The sequence below is a fragment of the Tupaia chinensis genome, unplaced genomic scaffold (assembly GCF_000334495.1).
Source record: "Tupaia chinensis unplaced genomic scaffold, TupChi_1.0 Scaffold142914_1, whole genome shotgun sequence".
Classification (NCBI taxonomy): domain Eukaryota; kingdom Metazoa; phylum Chordata; class Mammalia; order Scandentia; family Tupaiidae; genus Tupaia; species Tupaia belangeri.
In genome coordinates, this window is record NW_006202759.1 from 337,194 (window position 1) to 344,265 (window position 7,072).

Sequence of the window (7,072 nt, forward strand, 5' to 3'; positions counted from 1 at the left end):
ACCCTGGCTTTTGACAGAAAGTGGAAGAATATGGAAGATTTACTGCTGAGTGAAGCAAGCCAGGCTATGAAGGAGAGACACTGTATGTCCTCACTTAATATATACCGAATGTCCGCACTCTATAACTGAAACTGACGGGCTAAAGGATGTACAAACACAAGAGGTGGATGTGAATGCCAGATATGCTGTGTGTGGAGGAGTGGGGCCTGGGGAAGAACATTTGGAGGAGGGATACGAAGACAGCATTGTTGAGACAGGGAGGTAGTGTCGTTATATTTTGATCAACTCAACCGGGGAGAAATGTTCATATATTGAAATGACCACCTTGTAAGCTAAATAATGTGATTGAATGCATTAAAAATGTAAATAAAATAAAATAAAATAAAATCGCTTCCCCAAATGCTTGACAGAAAAAAAAGAAAATCAACTCAAGGTGGATCAAAGATCTAAACCTAAGACCTCAAACTAAAATTACTGGTGAAAAACACTGGGAGACATTGGGGTAGGCAAAGACTTCTTAAATAAGATCCCCAAAGCACAGTCAACAATTCCAAAAATAGATAAATAGGATTACATCAAATTATAAAGTTTCTGTGCACGCTGGGCAGCACCTGGGTAATGTTCCCACCTCCAGCTCTGCCACCCTGCAATAGCCATCCAGGACATGTCAGCACTTAAATCACTCTGAGACCCCTTTTCAGCTACTTCAGGATAGGTTGTGCAACAGTTGTGCTCCACATTTAAGCTGCAGAGGAGAGCCACCCTCCAGCATGGGCCTCCCCAACTACCTGGGCTGGCTCCGGGCTTGCAAGAACAGCTACATCAATAGGGCTATAAATCATGGACAAAGACCCTTAGAGCATCCTGGCTACCCTAGACCCCAAGCTGGCTACCCTGGACTGCAGGCTGGCTACCCAGTCCCACCAGCTGGCTATTCAGGTGCTGGCCCAGTTGGCTTCCTATTCAAAATCAGCCAATGTATCAGCAGCCAGATGTTTCTGCAGGAATACTACTGATGCCAGCACCACCACCTCCACTGAACTGTCTACCTGATTGGAATATCTAAATCTGATAGATCAGATATAGTTACATCAGCAAGTTGAACTTCTGAAAGTCTTAACAGGTTTTGAAACAAATAACAATTACAAAATTAAGAACATTCTTGGACAAAGAGTTTATTTTGCAGTAGAAAATACCGATTTTTTTAAAAAAATTTATTATTATTTATACATTCAATCACTGTATATCATTTAAATTGTAAAGAGACTTTACCCAGCATTATATACACCCTCAGACCAGTTCAGTTGAGAATATTATACATGCCATCATCAACAGGTACCAGAAATTGCTATGGGGCATCTAAACCTTTTACCTTGAGAATTCTTGACAATTTGGGTCAAGAAGTCATAACTATGGAGAGACCACTATAATGTAGCAGTTGCTGTTTCCCCTGGTGCCTTCAGGAGCTAGAAATACAAGCTCCTTCTGGTATACAAATCAGTTATGGTTCTCAGACTTGGCACCCACATCTAACAAAATTTACAATTAAAAATGAGAAAAGAGAATGTGCTAAAAATTGCTGGTCCATGTGTTGTGTACAGCTGTTGTACAGCTGTTGTTTTTGAGATTAAATAATTCAATAAAGAAACAATGATTGGCAAGATTTTGAAGCACTGGGATGGGATGCGAGAGAGGCATTTACAGATGCTGATAACTATCATATGATCTCACAATCCTACCTCCTAGGTATCTACCCGAAGAACAGGAGAACACTTAATCAGAAAAATGCTTGCCAATCTATGTTTATTGTGGCATTATTCACAATTGCTAAGACATGAAACCAACCCAAATATCCACAAACAGAAGAATGGATTTAAAAAGTGTGGCACCTATAATCTATGGAAAATTCAGCCATTAAAAAAACCCCCAAGACTATAGATTTTGATAGAGTATGGATGAATATGGAAGATTTATTGCTGAGTGAAACAAGCCAGGCTATGAAAGAGAAACATTGTATGTCTCCACTTTATATATATATATATATATACTGACTGTCCACACTCTATGACTAAAACTGAAAGATTAGGGAATATTGAAACATGGATAATGATTATAGATACTGGATACAGTGGGGAAAGAAGATGGGAAAGAGGGAGAGTCTGCTAAAAACATTAAGGAGAAAAATAAAGAGGCAAAACATTTGTGGGACAAAGAAATGGGTTCTTATCTGTTGATGATAACGTGTATAATATCCCCAACTGGACTGGTGAGAAATGTATTCATGTTGGAAAAATCGTTTTACAAACTAAGTGATGTTTAGTGATTAAATGTATAAAAGAAATTAAAGTAAAATAAATTTTATTTTTAAAAACTACCATATGATCCAGCAATTCCACTCCTAGGTATCTACCCAAAGGATAGGAAAACATTCAGGTAGAAAAGTGCTTGCACATCTATGTTTATTGCAACACTATTTACAATTGCTAAGACATGGAACCAACCCAAATGTCCATGAACAGATGAATGGATTGGAAAGTGTGGCACATATACTCTATGGAATACTACTCAGCCATTAAAATACAGGACACTGGCATTTGATAGAAAGCGGATGAATATGGAAGAAATATTACTTAGTAAGCAAGCCAGGCTATGAAAGAGAGACTTTGTATGTCTCCACTTAATATATACAGACTTTCCACACTTTATGTCTAAAACTGAAAGATTAGAGGATATAGAAACATGGAAAATGGTTACAGATAATGGAGACAGTGTGGGAAAAGGGTGAAAGAAGTGTGTAGGGGTGTGAGGACAGGAATTAAGGAGAAAAATAGAGAGGCAAGACATTTATGGGACACAGAAATGGATGATTATCTGTTGATGATAATATGTATAATACCTTCAACTGGACTGGTGTGAAGTGTATTTATGTTGGTTAAATTCACCTTACAAGCTGTAGTGATGTGTAATAGTTGAATGTATAAAAGAAATTAAGATAATAAAAATCACAGTTTAGTGCTTCCAGAACTAGGAATAAGCATGGACTTTCCAGGAAAATATAAGGTTATTAAATCTTGATCCAATGCCTGAGAAAATATGAAGACAACTCGGTGAATACCTGTGGCATGACACTGTTCCAGTAAATTCACTAAGGTGAGATTTACTTTCAAAGCTAAAGGGTAATATAAAATTTTCCTCAGAGGCAGAGATAATCCTAGAATTTTCTGACTCCCTAGCTCTAGAATTATGCTTCTTGCAAGAAGAAATTGATAAAATTGAAATACAGGCCTATGATAACCCAGACCTTTCTAAAATACCTAAATGTATGTGGGCCTCTTCTTTGAATGATATAGGGAGGATTAAAAGTGTGGAATCTATAAAAGTCCAAAAGATCAAGTTCGACCTTTACTTAAGTTACCCCAATATCCATTAAAACCTGAAGCAATTTAAAGGCTCTCACCAATTTTAGAAGATTGAATTAAACAAGGGCTTATAATTCCATGCACCAGTCCTTGTAACACTCCAATCCAATGAGTTAAAAAACTAAAGGAATGAGGATGGAGATTTGTCCTGGATTTAACAGCAATTAATAGAAGTGTAATAACAAGTTCTAAATACTGATACTTCATTATATAATGTATCTGCTGATTCAAAATAGTTTACAGTGGTAGACCTCAGCTCAGCTTTTTTTTTTTTTTATCATACCAGTTGATAAGGAGAGTCAATATTTATTTACTTTTACATAAAAAAAATAAGCCATATGTATGGGCAGTCATGCCACAGGTATTCACCGAGTTATCTTCATATTTTCTCAGGCATTGGATCAAGATTTAATAACCTTATAGTTTCCTGGAAAGTCCATGCTTATTCAGTATGTTATTATTTGTTATTAAACTGTCCCACCAATGAGTGCTCTGAAATTGACTTCATCTACCTTTTATAACAACTTGCACATAAAGGTCTCAAGACTTCAAGGGAGAAACTTCAGTATTCAATAGAAAAAGTCCACTATTTTGGACATGACTGCTGAAGGAATTTTCCTTTCATCTGAGAGAAGAAAAACTATCCAAATTTTTCCTGGCCTACAACCAAAAGATACTGGATTAAACTGCATACTATAGTTAGCAGTTTAATCCAGTATCTAGAGGGCATATTTTAATTGTTTAAAAGTAGTAGCAGTGGAACCCAAGGTAGTAGAAGCTTCCTCTGAGCTAGTATTAAGAAATAAACTTAATTTGCTAGTTACACATGCTGTAGAAACTTTATTAAAGTCCAATCAAACCCAACATTTTTCAACAAGAAGGCTAACATCTTATGAGATCCTTCTTGTGTCATCTTCTAATCTCCATTTAAAATGCTGTATGTAGTCTTAAAGGACAGAAGAATTCTTAATCAGAAAAGTGCTTGCAGGGAACCAGCAGTTAGCGTAATGGCTATGTTGCTGGATTCCCACGTAGTCGACCGCGGTTCACATCCTGGACCCGGTGGCTTAGAACTCACGCCGGGCGCGTGTGCGTGCGTGCCCAAGATCCCGAGAGGAGAATGGAGGAGAAGGGATTGCGGCGTGACCATCCCCCCTGGGGGGTGATTTCTCGCTTTCTGTCTCTATGTCTCTCTGTCTGTCTGGCGAGCGCACACGCCCTATAGCAAAAAAAAAAAAAAAAACTCTCAAAAAAAGAAAAGAAAAGTGCTTGCACATTAATGTTTATTGCAGCACTATTCACAATTGCTAAGACATGGAACCAACCCAAATGTCCCCGAACAAATGAATGGATTGAAAAACTATGGCACATATACTCTATGGAATACTATTCAGCCATTAAAAAAAAAAAACAAAAACAAAACCCTGGCTTTTGACAGAAAGTGGAAGAATATGGAAAATTTACTGCTGAGTGAGGCAAGCCAGGATATGAAGGAGAGACATTGTATGTCCCCACTTAATATATACCGAGTGTCCGCACTCTATGACTGAAACTGATTGACTGAAGGATATACAAACAAAATAAATGGGTGTAAATACCAGATATAGTGTGTGTGGAAGAGTAGGGCCTGAGGAAGGACATTTAGAAGAAAAATAGGGAGGCAAAGAATTAATGGGACAAAGAAATGTGGTATTATCTGTTGAAGATATTGTATAGTTTAACCAACTGGACTAGGGAGAAATGTTCACATAGTGAAATATTCACTTTGTAAGCTAAAAAAGGTAATTGAATGTATAAAGAAATTAAATAAAAATAATAAAAATAATAAAATTTAAAAAATAAGTTGTTATCCACTTAACTCAGCTGCTCTATTATCTATACCAGATGAGGGTGAAAATCACAATTGTGTAAGTGTAATATCAGAAATGGTAACCCCCTCATGTTGATACAAGATATGCCAGTGGATAATCCTGACCTAATATTTTTGGCTTATGGGTCCTACACTAAAAACTCAGAAGAGAAATATCAGGCTGCTTATGCTATTACAACACAATATGAACTAGTGGAAAGGGAGACACTTCCCAATTTAAATCAGCTCAAACTACAGAGCTTTTTGCTCTTACTCAAGATTGTCAAATAGCTAAAGACAAGTCAGTGAAGTAGTAGATATATCTTTGGAGTAGTCCATGATTTTGTTATTTTATGGAAACAAAGAGGATTTCTAACTTCTAGTGGGACCCCCATCAAAAATGGACCCCAAGTAAATGAGCTGTTCTCTGCTATCCTATTGCCATCACAGATTGCCATTTATAAGATGAAAGTTCATAACTATAAAACTGAACCTGAATATCAAAGGAATGCCCTGGCAGATTTTTATGCTAAATCAACTAGTACTGACAATGTTAAGATACGCAATTTGAATGAACTTCGTAAGATCAATCTAGTCAACTCCCTTATGATGTCCTATTTAATGAAAAGTGCAATGTGCCTGCTTTGGAAAAACAAAATCGGCATTTAAAAGGATATAAATTCAGTTTTAAGCTTGGACTCTACCAAGGGCCTGGATGGCCACCTGGTCATTCCTGAGTCCTTTAATTTTCCATTGTTAAAAACTTAAAAAAAAAAACAAAACTTTACATTTGAGAGAGACTGTGGCTCACCTTCCCCTGCACACCTTTAAACTCTTAAATGTGTTAACTGGGATTTACACTGTCACACTTCCTTCCCCCTACCCCCCACTCTCTTCCATTGGAGTATCCTGTTCCAGCTATGGTGCAGGGTGAGAGTCAGGGAAATGTAGCTATAGAGAGAGTGCAGCTCACTATCCCCTCTCTCATGTTGTTGAACTCTCAGGTGTGTTAAATTGGATCTGGAAGGTCGCACTCTTCACCGCCTCCCACACCATTGGAGTATCTGGTTCCAGTAACAGTGGAGGGAGAGGGTCAGAGAGAGATGTGCAGAGAGATCATTGCTCACCTTCTCCCACATGCCTTTGAATTCTCATCTATATCCACCAGTTTAGCCCTAGGTGCATCTGGACTTGAGACTCTGGAGAGGTCCCAAGCACCTCAAGCTGTTTACACACATCATTCTGATTGAAACAAGAGGCCATATTTTAAGAACACACAAGAGAAGTAGAGCACATCTTTCTCCCCTGAAATTACAGAATTAATTCCAAGAAATTAGGAAGAAATACATAATCCATCAGATGACCAGAAACCAGTACAGAGACACAAAAATATGAGAAACCAAAAATATATCTCTACCTCAAGGGAAAAAAACAACTCATTATCATCATCTGACAGTACAATAGAACTTGTGGAAATATCAGATAAACAATTCATAATATTCATAATATTCATCTCCAGGAGATGAGAAAATCCTCATGTGATTTGAAAGAAGAACTAGACCATAAAAAATAATCAAGCAGGGACCAGCAGATGGTGTAATGGTTACATCACTAGACTTCTGTGTAGTCGACCATGATTTAAGGTCCAGACCTAGGGCCTAAAGATCACACCAGGTGCATGCACATACATGCCCAAAATCCCAAGAGGTGAATGGAGGAGAAGGAATTGAAGCATGGTCATCCCCTTTAGGGTGTGATTTCTAGCTTTCTGTCTCTATGTCTCTCTCAGTCTCTCTGTTGAGTT

General features: G+C 37.7%; 1 pseudogene; it reads left to right on the forward strand.

The window, feature by feature from the left end:
- Positions 1 to 887: 887 nt before the first annotated feature.
- On the forward strand, positions 888 to 5,937 carry LOC102479407 (phospholipid scramblase 2-like; annotated as a pseudogene).
- Positions 5,938 to 7,072: the final 1,135 nt, after the last annotated feature.